The following is a 15,854-nucleotide window of genomic DNA, read 5'->3' as shown; positions in this document are numbered from 1 at the left end:
TGCAGCTCCCGCCTCTTCTCTTTGATGGCTGCCAACTAACTACAGAATGGCAGAAAAATGACCATAACATAGTCATGGCAAATATTTCTCTGCTTACTGTTTGTGGGGAATCTTCAGGATTTCTGTGAGGATGTCTCCGATTAGTTGGGCACAGTGAAGCCATGGAAAGTAGCTGACCCTTCCCATTCCCTGTGTATCTCTTACATTATAAACAAATGACACTCAGAATAAGCAGGAAGCTTGATCACCAGTGTGGTAATCTAGAATGGGACATGGAAGACGCAGAGAGAATCCAGAATGGGACATGGAAGCTGCAGGTTGAAATCCCTCCTAAACCATGATGGTCCTGGGGGGTAGTCTTGGGCAAGCCATTGTCTCTCCAATTCTTTTCACAGCACAAAAAATGTGGGTTGCCAAGCATTCCCACCAATTATATAATTCATTTTTGTCCTTATCCAGTACCCCTGAGAAAGCTGTGGAAAGTGTGGAAGAGGAGCAGAATGTTTAGCTGCAAGATATCACCATGCCAGCGGTCCAGAAGGCCTCTTTAAAGTTAAAACTCTTATGGTTATTCGTTTTAAACGTGTGGCTTTGAAAATATTTTGTAAGCCACAGTGAGTATTAACCTTAAATAAAAAGGCAAGATATAAATATTCTTAATTCATAAATAAAGGCTGTAAACATGCTGTATGTATTTTTGGACTAAGTTCTCAGAAAGCGATTGAGGAAGTTGGGGTGGTGCTTAATTTCTGAAAACAAAGGAGCCAGCCTCGGGTATAGAGGAGCTCAGTCACCTGCCCAAGACAGAAGTCCTACTCTTTAATTCTGTGAGGATACACTGCAAGTGCTTAAGTAGTGTGGGAAGGGAGATCTCCCAGTTTTGTTTTGTTTTTTAAAATTATCATTGCAACAGGGGTGGGGGGTGGGGGGTGGTATGGCTCCACATTACCTTGAAAATTACTATTCCATTGGGATACAAATAAAAGCAATTTTGGGGGACAGCTGTTTTGTAGCATATCTTCTTTATTCTCTTGTAATAATTATTAGTAACATGATCCAGACACATTTATGTCACTCTCTTCATGATGCTGCAGTTGAGTTGCTTCCACACTGAGTATTTGGCCCAGCTAATGGAAAGGAGGCTTTCTTTCTACTTTCTCATAGCATCATGGTGCACTTATGCAACTTCTGACTTTTCCCCGGACTTCCTGTGATCTCTCCAAGGCCTGCTTTACTATGAACTTTTGGGGAAGATCACAGCAAACGCAGGAAGGCTATCCTGTGAATTGGAAAATCCAAATCTTTCTTTATCCTGTCCACGTTGGCATCATCTAGGGGCTTCTGGGATTGTAAAAAAAATCAATTTGTCAAATACTGGTTTTTAAAATATATTCAGGCGTGTGTGCAGCCGTGTTGGTCTGAAGCAAAGTTTGACCTAATGGTATTAACTTTATAACTAGTATCATTTCTTCTGAACACCACAAGCTCTTTCATTGCCACAAGATCTCAGATGTCATCTGCTCACATTCTGATGTTTCTAGGGTGTGTTGCTTTCTAGTGTAGCAAGATAAAATGGATTGGATCCAGCCAACTTTTTCTCTTCTTCCTACCTAATTTACCTTGTTATCATCGTCCCCATTGCAAATAACTCCTGTCCATGCTGTTCCAGTGACCCCAGCATAGCCTTTTTGGTGGTCAAAGAGGACCCTCTCCTCCCTTGTTCTCCAGTGGGAAAGCTGGTTTGATCCAACCCATTGTTGGGCTACCACAGTAGAATTACCAGGTTGGTGGTATATAACCATGAGAATATCAAGACTTTGCCTGTTTAAATTCCTTCCAAAGTAAGTAAGTAAGTAATGGGACATAAAGCATATGGGATAAGGTTCTGCCTGTTTCTACATGTATCCAGCAACTGTCATGATTGGTAAGTCTAAGGAAACAAAATCTGTTCAGAATCCAGCAAGTTCATAAACCAATTTTCTATTGAATTAACTGTAATTGTAAATCTAAAGGAGACATTTTACTTCCAGATGTTTCCTTACTTGTATAGTAGCTGCAAGAGGTATCAGGTTTTAAAAATTGTTGACGACCTAGGTGATGTGGTAACAAAAGGGTTTATTTCAAATAAGAGGGGATTGCCTGTATCATAACTGTTCTGCATTATTGTTTGTTCCCCAAAAAATGTGATTGCATCTTCTCATGAGCTTTTAAAGGTAAAGGTGCAAGCACCAGTCATTTCCAACTTTGGGGTGACATTGCTTTCACAACATTTTCATGGCAGACTTTTACAGAGTGGTTTGCCATTGCCTTCCCCAGTCATTTGCACTTTACCCCCAGCAAGCTGGGTACTCATTTTACCAACCTCAGAAGGATGGAAGGCTGAGTCAACCTTAAGCTGGCTACCTGAACCCAGCTTCCACTGGGATCAAACTCAGGTGTTGAGCAGTTTGGACTGCAGTATTGCAGCTTACTACTCTGTGCCCCAGGGCTGTCATGAGCTTTTATCAGACCATTATAGTCAAGAATGGTATGTATATCTGTGTGGGTCCTTCTGACCACAATCCACTTCCCATTCCACTCTATTGTGAGCCATGGATAATGCTGCATTATTACGGAATAGTATTCAGAAGTTTTTGTGTGCAGGATACCAGCCTCAATAGCAAATCCCAATTCTTATATTTTTAAAAATTGCTTACCTCTACAAGAAAGGCACAGTCACTGCCCCCTCTAATTTGCTTCTCAGATAACTTACATGAGTGCAGGATTAGTTTAGACAAGGGTATGTTTGCTGAACCAATGAAATTTTGTTCATTCTTATGAGACAAGGACTTAATCCAGTAGAGACAAGAACCCAAGACATAATGACATCATAGCAGAATTTCTTCAGGGGGGCTGTCTCTTTTTCACAGAGACAGTTAAACTAGATCTGTTTGAGATGTTCCGAAAAGTTCAACAGTTCTGTTCTGGAATCTAAAGGCCCAAAGCAGTGGTCTGAAATACTGCGTTGAGTGGAGCCATGAGATGAATTAACATTACAAGATCTAGAAAAGAAAATTGCATCTCAACTCGCTATTACTACTAGAATACAAAATAACCTTTCAGTTCCTTTAATGATGTTGAATATTTACATTAACTTTTTTTAAAGAATACTTTTAATGTTTGATGTAGAAGGGGGGCAGATTATGAATTTTTATTTAGATTACTGTAGATGAATCATGAAAGGCGGGGCATAGAGGGCTAAATAAAACTAATGAGATCACATGTTCTGCTTTTTTATCTGCTTTTCTCATTCCCCTTTTGAGTAACAAGGCCTCTATTGATACTAAGCAGGAAAGAAGTAGGGAGGGCAGAGGAAAGGGGGTGTTACTGTCACCCCAATGGCCCCCGGTCACTTCTCCACGCTCCTTAATGTGATGTTCCCACTGACAGAGAAAGGCAGAAAAACATAGTGATCTCATGATTCCAGACTTGATTCATGCAAACAACACAAAAGGATACAGGGAGACAAGATGACCTGGGGTGGGGGTAGTATAACAGGGGAAGCGGGGGAGGGAAATGTGTGTGAGGGGACAGGTGCAAGAATAGAAGGGAGCTGGGGGCAGAAGTCATGGCAGGTAGTCAAACTTTGGGAGTAGAGTGCAAGAAAGGTTTGTGATGAGAAAAATAGGAAGAATGAGGTGGAAAGAAGGCAAGAGACATAATTTAAACAGCTTGGTTATGGGAGGAAGATTAAAATATACAAGAGGAATGTATGTTTTCCTGTTAGCATCAGTGCAGATTCAGCACTCAGAGTGCTATACCTTGTCTACCACATAGTGGACAGGAAGGAGCCAAATCCCTGTTGTCCAAGAAATTAAATAAGGGTCACATTATGAGAAGAGTCACTGGAAAAGACAATAATACTAAGAAAAGTTGAAGGCATCAGGAAAAGAGGAAGATCCAAAAGAGATGGATTGCCAAAGGAAGCCACAACCCTCAGTTTGCAAAACCGAAGCAAGGCTATTAACGACTGAACATTCTAGAGGTCATTCATTTATAGGGTCGCCATAAGTTGGATACAGCTTAATGGCAGAGAGACAGCAGGCAATGCAAACCACCTCTGTTCATCTCCTGCCTTGAAAACCCTATGAGGCTACCATAAATTAGCTGCGACTTGATGGCACTTTCCATCACCACCAGAAAAACAGTGGCGACAGGTAGAGCAAGATTATATACTTCTGGCCTTTTAAAATATTCAGATAGTCTATAAAAATCAAGCTAACGTAGCTGATAACAAGCCTTCCAGATGTTTTCTGCACTAGCCAAATGAAAGTGTCTATTCAAAGATGATGGATAAGTGGGTACATAATCAGGTTTATAAAATCATGCATGAGATGGGTTAAAGTTATTGGTAGAACCTTTTTCTCCATTTTTAGAATAGAAAATAATGCACATCATGGCAGGGCAATTCTTAAGGGAGAAGAAACAGCTGGGCTGGTACTCAAGCCTCCCCTGTTTTTTATTTGTAAGAAAATGTACCAGAGCACTCCAGTGCTAGAGTAGTACAGAGGGGTAATGTTCATTCACTGACCCACTCAGCCATTGGAGGAGGCAATGGGCCAGTGGGTGACATGGGATTTGTCCAGCAGGGAAGGCAGATAAGGCTAAAGTTGGGTTCTAGATCTAGGTTGCTGAAGGGGGTTTATAACAAGCCAGTATTCCTGGTGTGTTACTAGGGGTTCCGATCTTGTGAAGTGTACTTCAGGAGCAGAGATTGAGGAAGGGAGGTGTTATGCTGACATCCATAATAGCTTGTTTGCTGTTCTTATTGTTCCTGGGGTCCAAGGGATGACTCTGGAGGATCTTCTGGTACAGGACGGATCAAGGTATGGAACAAGAGATCCTTAAAGTTTCTGGGTTTGGCATATTCAGGGGTGTAGCACCTTGAACAGCAGTTTCGCTGGTTTCCACTGGTGTCTGTGTGAATTCTTCTAAATCTCAGCATGTATGGTGGACTCCTTTTTCAAGCAGTTTCCATTTGATTTTGGTTCATGAAGCTGGCAGGTTCTGATATCTGCTAACCAAGCAAATAAATATTTTAAAGGGTGTAGGGATACTGTACGGGAAGGGAAAGTGACATGGTATAGCCTGAGTTCACCAGATCTCAGAAGCTAAGCAGGGTTGGTACTTGGAAGGGAGACTACCAAGGAAGACTCTGCAGAAGAAGTAGGGTTGCCAGACCTGCCCCTCCACAGAGGTGTTGGTCCCCCACTGCCAGGCCCACCACCCTGCCACTGATCAGAGGTCTGATTGGGGAGGGGGCTTAACTGGAAAACAGCATAGCCCAGTCACCATTGACGCAACATGTCTACATTACTTCCAACTAGGGTTGCCAGGTCGGTGTTGGAAAATACCTAGAGACTTTGGGGGTGAATCCAGGATGAGGGTGGAGTTTGGGGAGGGGAGGGGTCTCAGCATGGTACAGTGCCATAGAGTGACAAAGACATATCACTGCAATATTGGCTGGGCCTCCCTCCCATTCCCCGTAAACCCTCCCCATCTCCTACTGGAAGGCAAACCAAGAGGCAAACCACCTCCCACTGGAAGGCAAACCACCTCTGTTTTTCACTTGACTTGAAAGCCCCTTGCTGGGGTCACCATAAGTCAACTTGGACTCAACATCACTTTATACACACACAGGGGTACTGTGCACATATTTATAGCGATGCAAAGGCACTATTTGATAGGTGGATGCATTTCTCACAAGCCATATCCAAACTGCATTCTTTATCACAACTGACCTGCTAGCTGAGGGGAAACAATATTATCCAGTGATCTGCAGGGCAGTACTAAGTTATACCCTACTAAGACCACTGCAGTCAGTGGGCTTAAAAGAGTGTAACTCAGCTAAGGATTCCACTTCTGGAGAAAGATGATATGTGCATAAGATGAGTGTTACCTTAAGGAAAAATACTGATTCCCTGCAACAAATGAGTGCCAATCATGCTTTTATTGCATGAAGATGTCAAGAAAATATCTAAAATAACACTGGACCAACAGTAGATCTCATAAATGTATTGTATTAGAGATAAGAGGGGTAAGCAGTTTTCCTAACACTTTTATCATGTTTGTGACTTGAACATCTCCCATTACAAACTGGGAATCATTCAGTTAAGATAACAGACAATATGTCCAGATTTTTTTTTATATCATGCATAATCATTATTTGGAATTTATAACTGTGCAATGATGTCTCCTTGCATAGGTGGCTTTTTAAAAACAAATCAACAAACTCACATATGACCAACAGAGATGATAGCTAAATGGAACTTTTGTGTTTTGAGGCAAAATAAGTCTGAACACTAATATGAGAAATCAATAGGGTTTCATCAATGCTGTCATAGCCAGTTTAAGAACACCCAGAGGTATTTTACTGGTTATCTGAGGTAGAATTGGCGCGTTGGTCTGATCCAGCAAAGCAGTAATGTTCTTCTGATGTTACCAAATATTAGTGACATTTGGGATGCCATCTTCCAGCTTAGACACCAGACATAAACATTTACATCTCATGTTGGAGGCAAGGCGGACACAGTTGCTCCCACCTCTCTCTCACCTGCTGCAAAGCACACCTGGAGCCCTGTTTGGCACGGCAAGTGAGGGAGGGAGCATGACAGAACCAACTGGGTAATACTGGGAAAAGTTGGGGGAAATCATGGCTACCTTGTTTACCTCCTCAGTTTGGGGAAGGGCATGTAGAAGGTCCCAAGTTCAATTACTGGCATCTCCAGTTTAAAAGGATCAGGCATTAGATGATGGGGAAGATCCTGAGACCTTGGAGAGCCTCTGTCAGTCACAATAGACAATGCTAATATTGACAGCAACCATCTGACTCAGTATGACTGCTTCTGTGTTCTCAGTTTCTAGCCTTGCTAGGTATTATGTCATTTATCCCATACCTCTCTGATTATTCATATTAATGGTTAAAATCTCTGCTCTTTTCCATTTTCCCCCAAAAGGCATTTTGTTGTTGTTCAGTCGCACAGTCGAGTCCGACTCTTTGCAACCCCAAGGACAAAGTCACGCCAGGCCCTCCTGTCTTCCACCATCCTCCAAAGTCTGCTCAAATTCGTGTTTATTACATCGGTAACACTGTCCAGCCATCTCATCTTTTGCTGTCCCCTTATTCTTTTGCGTTCTGTCTTTCCTAGCATCAGGATCTTCTCCAGAGAGTGCTCCCTTCTCATTTGGTGGCCAAAGTATTTGAGCTTCAGCTTCAGCATCTGACCTTCCAGAGAATGGTCTGGGTTGATTTCCCTTAGGATTGATTGATTTGATCTTCTTGCAGTCCAAGGGACTCTCAAGAGTCTTCTCCAGCACCACAGCTCAAAAGCATCTCTTCTTCTGCACTTGGCCTTCCTTATGGTCCAGCTCTCACAGCCATACATTACTAGGAATACCATCGCTTTGACTATACGGACTTTGGATGGCAGGGTGATGTCTCTGCTTTTTATTATACTGCCCAGGTTCGCTATAGCTGTCCTCCCAAGGAGCAAACATCTTTTAATTTCAAGGCAGTGATCTTGGATCCCAGAAATGTGAAGTCTGTCACTATTTCCATGTCTTCCCCTTCTATTTGCCAAGGTGTGACGGGGCCAGATGCCATGATCTTAGTTTTTTTGATGTTGAGTTTCAAGCCTACTTTTGTGCTCTCCTGTTTCACCCTCAACAAGAGGTTCTTTAGGTCCTCCTCACTTTCTGCCATTAGAGTAGTGTCATCTGCATATCTGAGGCTGTTGATGTTTTTCCCGGCAATCTTAATCCCAGCTTGTGCTTCATCCAGGCTAGCATTCCACATGATGTACTCTGCATATAAATTAAATAAGCAGAGTGACAATATACATCCTTGTCGAACTCCTTTTCCTATTCTAAACCAATCAGTTGTTCCATATTCCATTCTGACAGTTGCTTCTTGACCCTTATACAGGTTTCTCAGAAGACATGTGAGGTGGTCTGGTACTCCCATCTCTTTAAGGACTTGCCACAGTTTGTTGTGATCCATACAATCAAAGGCTTTAGCATAGTCAATGAAGCAGAAATAGACGTTTTTCTGATACTCCTGTGCTTTCTCCATAATCCATCAAATGTTGGCAATTTGATCTCTAGTTCCTCTACCTCTCCGAAACCCAGCTTGAACTTCTGGTAGTTCCCGATCTATATACTGCTGAAGCCTAACTTGTAGGATCTTTAACATGACCTTGCTGGCATGTGAAATGAGTGCAATGGTGTGATAGTTTTGAACATTTCTTGGCATTACCCTTCTTTGGGATTGGAACATAAACTGAACTTTTCAAATCCTGTGGCCACTGTTGTGCTTTCCAAATTTGTTGACATTAACCGTTTTCGCACACTGCTCACCTCGGAGTCACGTCCCTCTTCACTGTGCAGCGTCTGCTCGGATTTCCCACCATCTGCGCCGGAGGAGCAGGAAGAGTCGCGGCTTCTGCGTCGCAAACGGAAATTGCTAAAACCCAGTTTCTGTTTGCGATGCAGAAGCCGTGGCTCTTCCTGCTCCTCCGGTGCAGATGGTGTGAAATCCAAGCAGACGCTGCGCAGTGAAGAGGGACGTGACTCTGAGGTGAGCAGTGTGCAAAAACAGTCATAATGTGTGCATCACTTTAACAGCATCATCTTTTAGACTTTGAATAGCTCAACTGGGATGCCATCATCTCTGCTCACTTTGTTGTTAGTAATGCTTTCTAAAGCCCATTTAACTTCACACTCCAGGATGTCTGGCTCAAGATCAACGATTTCACTGTCATGGTTGTCCGGGACATTGAGATCCTTCTTGTATAATTCTTCCGTGTATTCTTGCCATCTCCTCCTGATCTCTTCTGCTTCTGTTAGGTCCCTACCATTTTTGTCCTTTATCATGGCTATCTTTGCACGAAACGTTCCCTTGATTTCTCCAATTTTCTTGAAGAGATCTCTTGTCCTTCCCATTCTGTTATTTTCCTCTATTGCTTTGCATTGTTCCTTCAGGAAGGCCTCCTTATCTCTCCTTGCTGTTCTCTGGAAATCTGCATTCAGGTGGGTGAATCTTTCCTTTTCACTTTTGCCTTTCGCTTTCCTTCTTTCCTCAGCTATTTGTAAAGCCTCATCAGACAGCCACTTTGCTTTCTTGCATTTCTTTTTCTTTGGAATGGTGCTGATTGCTGCCTTCTGTACAATGTCACGAACCTCAGTCCATAGTTCTTCAGGCACTCTGTCTATCAACACTAGTTCCTTAAACCTATTCTTCACCTCCACTGTATATTCAGAAGGGATGTGATCAAGGTCAAACCTGAATGGCCTAATGGCTTCCCCAGTTTTCTTCAGTTTAAGCCTGAATTTTGCAATGAGTAGCTCATGATATGAGCCGCAGTCAGCTCCAGGTCTTGTTTTTGCTGACTGTAAGGAGCTTCTCCATCTTTGACTGCAGAGTATATAATCATCTGATTTCTGTGTTGCCCATCAGGTGATGTCCACGTGTAGAGTCGCCTTTTAAGTTGTTGGAAGAGGGTGTTTGCTATGACCAGCTTGTTCTCTTGACAAAACTCTATTAGCCTTTGCCTGTCTTCATTTTGTTCTCCAAGGCCAAACTTGTCAGTTGTTCCGGTCACCTTTTGACTTCCTACTTTGGCATTACATTGAAGGAATTAAATTTTCTGCAGCCCTCTCCCCCATGGTGCTATGAGGTGACCTTCTGACAAAGTGCTTTTACCATTCAGCTCAGAGTACAATAAAGCAATTAAGCTCTGACCCTTTGCTCTTTATACGGACATTATGCAGTAACATCCCCCTTACAGAAGAGGGTGGCAGGGGGCTTGTTTTAAACCATTCCTATTTAATTGAGACAGAGAGTACAGGAAGGAGAGAATAGCTGTAAAACACCAGAGGACGTGAAATGCCACTCATGTGGAAAACAATGTGGCAGAGACAATAGGCCTCCCACACAATCAGATCCATGGCAGCTCACTACTTCTTGGCCCTTGGCTATCCCTGTTATGCAGCTCTGTCAAGATTGTGGTGGTCACAGTGCCTTATAACAAGCTTCCTATCTAGACCAGGATATTATGCCATCACAGATAATGGATATTCTTTGCTCTATAAATCCTGTCAGAAGAGAACTGCCACCACAGATCTGCAGTGTGTCTGCTTTCACCTGGAAGTAGGGTTGCCAGGTCACCCTTGGCCACTGGCAGGGGATGGAGGGATAGGGTTTCCCATTCCAGGTTGGGACACTCCTACAGATTTGGGGATGACAGAGACCTCAGGGGGGTACAAGGCCATAGAGTCCATCTCCAAAGCATCCATTTTCTGCACAGAAACCGATCTCTGAAGTCTAGAGATGAGCTGTAATCCAGGTGCCACCTGGACAATGGCATCCCTATCTGGAAGTCATATTTGCCCTTATATTCTTCTGCTGGAAAAGAGAATGGGGAGTTTTAGGAAAATGTGGACAGTAGGCTTTCCCCCTTTGAAATTCACTGTAGAAACAGAGGAGAAAAAGCTTACACTACATATATATAAAAAAGACTGAATGTTTTTCTTAACCTCATTAGAGACATGTGAGGCATTCTCTCATATGGAACTCCAGTGAAGTGAAGCAGCAACTACCATTGAGGACAACGACTTGAAGAAAAGTTGGCTTCTGGGTGCTTTCTTTTGAAACTAAGTAGCTGGCCCCACAGTTTGACAAATGCTTTGAAATTTAAATGAAAGGAGAAAGAAAGATGGTTTCCTTCTTAGCAGGGGTGGAAAAGTTGTCTCCTTCCTAAGCAGGCCCAAGTGGGTGTGGGGCCACTGAGGGAAATCTATGATGGGTAGAGCAATGCCGCTAAACAATTGAGCACTGTCCCCAAGCACTGCACACCCCAGCCTCCTGAACAAAAGGCTTACACACAAGGGACCTGACTGTGAAGCTTCCATCTGCTTTCATCACTGACCCCTGGGGGGCAGGCAGGTCACAAGGTCATCCCACTTAAACTTAAATTTTTTAGCCAGAAATAGAGTCGGGAAGTGGGAAGGGTGGCCTAGTGCAGGGGTCCTTACTTCTTGAGGGGAATGTTGGACTAAATCACTTCATTTGTTTTTCATCAGATTCAGTTCCCCCCACACCCATTAATAAAAAGAGGGTGTCATTATGAATTACAACCCCTCTTAACAAGACTCTTTTACATCTTGAAGGTGAAAATGTGATGTATTGAAAGGATAGCTAGACCCATGAGTAATGAGAGCAAGCTCTGGCTCAGCTTCTCACCCTCCGGGTTGGCCAATCCACAAATCTTGTGGAGGGGTACTTTGACCTGCAGAACCTCTGACAGATCCCTCAGGGCTTCTGGAGGACAGCTTCATGCCAATTTCCAGTTCCTTCCCAGTTCTGAGCCCAGCCGTTACGTATCCATGCTGACAGATATCTGATTTGCAGAACGGACAATGTGTCCCTCCATATCTTTGGCAGTGGTTTATAGAAGATTGTAACCAAACACTTTTCATATTTGCAGATAACACAAAGGCAAGAAATGCTGCAACAATTCAAGAGGAAAGGATTTGAAAATTAATAGTCTTAATTTTTTTGGGGGGGGGGTGGTGGTGTCAAAAAATAACAAGAAACAGAAAAGCTGGACTAGTACTGATAAAATGAAATCTAATGAGTACAAAGACAGTTACATGTAGGAAAGGAGAGCCAATGCTGACAAGACCACAACACAGCCTAAAACAGAGTCAACAATGTTAAAAAAGTTTTATAAAGGCCAGTGTCATTCAGGGCCTGGGTAACGTTGACTCAATGGCTTGGGGCCAGGGTACTTGAAGGACTGCCTCTTCTCATAGTGTCCAGCCCACCAGTGAAGATCTGTCTCACAAACTGTGCTCTTTGTGTCCCCATCCTTCAAGGTGAGGTGCATGGCAACCAGAGACAGTTTTTTCTGTAGGGGCACCTTGCTTATGGAATGTCCTTCCTCTTGAGGCTTGCCTGCTTCCCACATTGTTCTCTTTTAGGCACCAGGCCAAAAAGTGTCTTTCTGGTCACCCAAACTTTTGATTAAGGGGCTGATCATATACCGTTTTAGTCTGGAAACTGCTATTTTAAACTGGCAGTGGTCTGCTTATATGGTCTATGTTTTTAATCTGTGCTAGATTTTTAATTAATACATATTAATGTTAATTTTAATTAATATCTTTTAATGGCAGGCTTATGAAGAGGCAGCATAATGTTTTCTTAAACATACAAACAAATAGTAGCAGTATAGTTTTCAAAACCTAATCTGCAGAGGAGGGCCACACCTGGAATATTCTGTTCACTTCTGTATCCTGCAGATGAAGAAAAACCTTTACTAAGGGCCAATTCAGAGTTTACATGGCAGATGCTTCTGCCATGTATTCAGTGATGTTCACTGGGATGAATATTGTAAAATGTTAAAGGGAGCAATATGCCAGAGTAGGCATGTGCTAGGGAGTTGCAACCAAACGCATGTGATATCTTCATTTCTTTCCTCCACACTTCGGTTTTCACCAGGAGACACCAATGTACATGTGGTAGACATATCTGTTTGGGAACAAATAAAAAGAATGAACTGAAAATGACCCGCTGGTTCCATTTGTTAGGACAACAATATGGCATGGGAAAATGATGTATGAAAGACAACACCTTGCCCAGGCACCTCATGCCCCTTTCTTCTATTCCTCCACCTGTCTACCTGCACTTATTGTCAAGTTGCAGATGACCTGCAAAGTATGAATGACCCATCAGTAGAGCATTAGAACATAAGAGCCCTCCTGGGTCAGACCAGTGTTCCATCTAGTCCAGCATCTGTCCCATACAGTGCCCAATCAGTTGACCTGGATGGCCAAATAACAGGGAACAGAACCAAGGCCTTACAACTGTTGCCACTTAGTACTGGTATTCAGAAGTTTGCTGCTTGCATATGCTAGCGTTCCCTTTAGTCACCATGGCTAGTAGCCCCAGTGGACCTATCTTTCATGGACCTGTCTAACACCCTTTTAATGATATGGGGGACTAAATTTAGTTGTGAAACTTACTAAAAGACAGGAACAGACAAGGAAGAAAGGAATATAACATCAAAACCAGCCTTCTTGGTGTCTGACTTTCTCTCCATTAATAAACTGGTGCCAGGGCTGGCCCTAGACTATCCGGCACACTGGGCAAGGCTAACTTCTGGTGCCCCTCCCCCACAGATAACCAATTTTCAAAAACAGATGAATTGCAGTAAAAATGAAAAGCACAAAACTTGAAATTGCTCCCTGACCTGGATAGCCCAGGCAAGCCTGATCTGGCCAGATCTCAGAAGCTAACCAGGGCCAACTCTGGCAAGTATTTGTATTGGAGACCTCCTTGAAATAACAAAGTTTGGGAAGGCAGGCTCTATTCAGCCATCTCTCTGTAATGTAATGGTTGGGGACTTTGGTTTCAACTCACTTCTCCCACTCTTGCTTCCTTCTGTGTTTCAGTTTGCTTTGCCTGCCTTGCTCAATCACACAGGATTTGTAGTTATTTCTCTAGGGAAGACTGTAATTTTGTAGACAAAAACATAGCACTGAGTCTGTGTCATGGTGCAAAATATTGCAGGAGTGCTAATGTTTTAAGCATACTTTTTTTAAAAAAAATATGTTTGTGTCCTTTTTACAACCTGACATTACCTTTTTAATGATCTGACATTACATTTTATGATATACACGGCCTGGCCTGACAAGGTCTTATTTGTCAGATCTGGCCCTCGTAACAAATGAGTTTGACACCCCTGCCCTATGGGCTTGCCAGTAGTCAGCTTTGACTTGACTGCAAAAACAAATTATTTCTGGAGTACTCAATATCTCCACAAGATGGCAATATAGTACTAGAAATGATATTTAAAACCCTGGCGATGAAACTGTTTGGTTCATTTGAACAAAGCAGGAGTCGCGTTGCACCTTTAAGAGCAACTAAGTTCACTATTCTCTCTTGACTGGCACTGCTTCACGAAGAAGAACCAGTTTACACTCAGTAAACTGTATACACTGACAGAACTAGCGTCAAATGCCATCATCACTGTCAGACTAAGTGATAAAATTTTAATCATATTGACTGGTTTTTAGTGATGTTAAATTTAAAGTTTTATATTGTTAATTTAAAGCCTTATTTATTACTGTATGTTTTATGAAATGTTGTTAGCCGCCCTGAGCCTGCCTAGGCGGGGAGGGCGGGATACAAATAAATTATTATTATTATTATTATTATTATTATTATTATTATTATTATTATTATTATTATTATTATTATTATTATTATTATAGTGAAGAGATATTCTGTATTACTCTTTCAGCCTCTTTTTCCAGACCAAACCATGCAGAGGCACATTTGCAACCATTTGATTTTTTTCCACTATAGGAAAGAATTCTTATAGATGAGTTTTCCTGTTTTCTTATCGTTTTGAATGGATTTCCTTGTAACAGGTATGAGAATAAAAACACATGGAATATCACCAGTAACAGGATGGTAGGAGGAGACAATCCCATCTATGTGGGAAGTGCCATCTCAACCAACATGGTAACCCCATAGGGGTTTTCAAGGCAAGCAAGAGACATGCAGAGATGGTTTGCCATTGCCTGCCTCTACATAGCAACCCTGGACTTCCTTGGTAGTTTCTGTTGGAGAAAGAATCTATCTTACCCCAGCTTTGACAGCTCTGTAATGACAGCTGGTGATCTAGCCGGCATGCTAGGTCACAGTGACCTTATCAGCAGGCTGGTTTGAGCCGGCTGAGGACAGGTGAAGGAACCTGCTGAGTCAGCATGACAATGCACTGCCAGGATTGGCTGACTGGACTATAAATGAACTGTGTGTGTAATGCACAGGTCTCTTTCTGAGAATTGAATTGCTGGCGGAGCGTTTTGTTCCTGTGATCAATATATTGGACTGCACTAGAGAGCACGTACTGTATATAATGTAAATACACTACTTTGGCACTAGTTGCAGGTGTCTGGCTGATTTCTTTCCTGGAGCTCAGTGTCGGGCTCATCACACCGCTCACCCTGCTAGCGTTCGCACCGACAGGGTTATGGGCCCAGAGCGGTTCCGCTGCGCGGAGGGGCACCGTGAGAGTAGAGCTGACCGGGAGCTGTGAAGGAGCCGGAGGCGAGGAACGCCGGTTGAAGGACAAAAAAGCACCAGCTATCTCATTTTGAGAGCCAGAGGGAGGACGGCAGCCAGCTGTGTGGAGGAGTCGGCATCATGGCTCAGCAGCAGCTTGCAGTGGCCGTCGAGAAGCTTAACTCAGCCAACTACGCGGTGTGGAGCCTGAGAATGGAACACTACCTTAAGCGTGAGGGGCAATGGCTGTTTGTAAGTAATCCCCCTGCCGCGTTATCTCCTGCCGAGACTGTGTTAGCCGATAAGGCGCTGGCAAACATCGTGCTAGCAGTAGGAGATGACCAACTAGTATATGTGCGTGGGAGGGACACTCCCAAGGCTGCCTGGGACGCGCTCAGTGGGGTTCATGTTAGTACCACTGCTGGCTCCCTTATGGCCTTGACCAGGAAGATGTTCCGCACTTTAATGCCAGCTGGAGGGTGTGTAAGGCAGCACATCAAGAAGCTAACGAACTGCTTCGTTGAGCTTGAGGCCAGGGGCAAAACTGTAGCTCCGGATGACAGAGTTTATATTTTGCTGTCGTCGTTGCCGCCTGAGTTTACTCCCCTGATAACATCCCTGGAGACGGTTGATGTGGCGACTCTGACAATGGAGTACGTGTGTGCCCACCTGCTTGACTTCCAAGAGAGGATTGCAGCAGTGAGTTGTCCGGGGGTGTCGGCTGAGGAGCGTGTGGCTATCGGCTCGT

This window comes from Heteronotia binoei, chromosome 8 (genome assembly GCF_032191835.1).
Source record: "Heteronotia binoei isolate CCM8104 ecotype False Entrance Well chromosome 8, APGP_CSIRO_Hbin_v1, whole genome shotgun sequence".
Lineage (NCBI taxonomy): Eukaryota > Metazoa > Chordata > Lepidosauria > Squamata > Gekkonidae > Heteronotia > Heteronotia binoei.
This window is presented reverse-complemented; position numbering follows the sequence as displayed.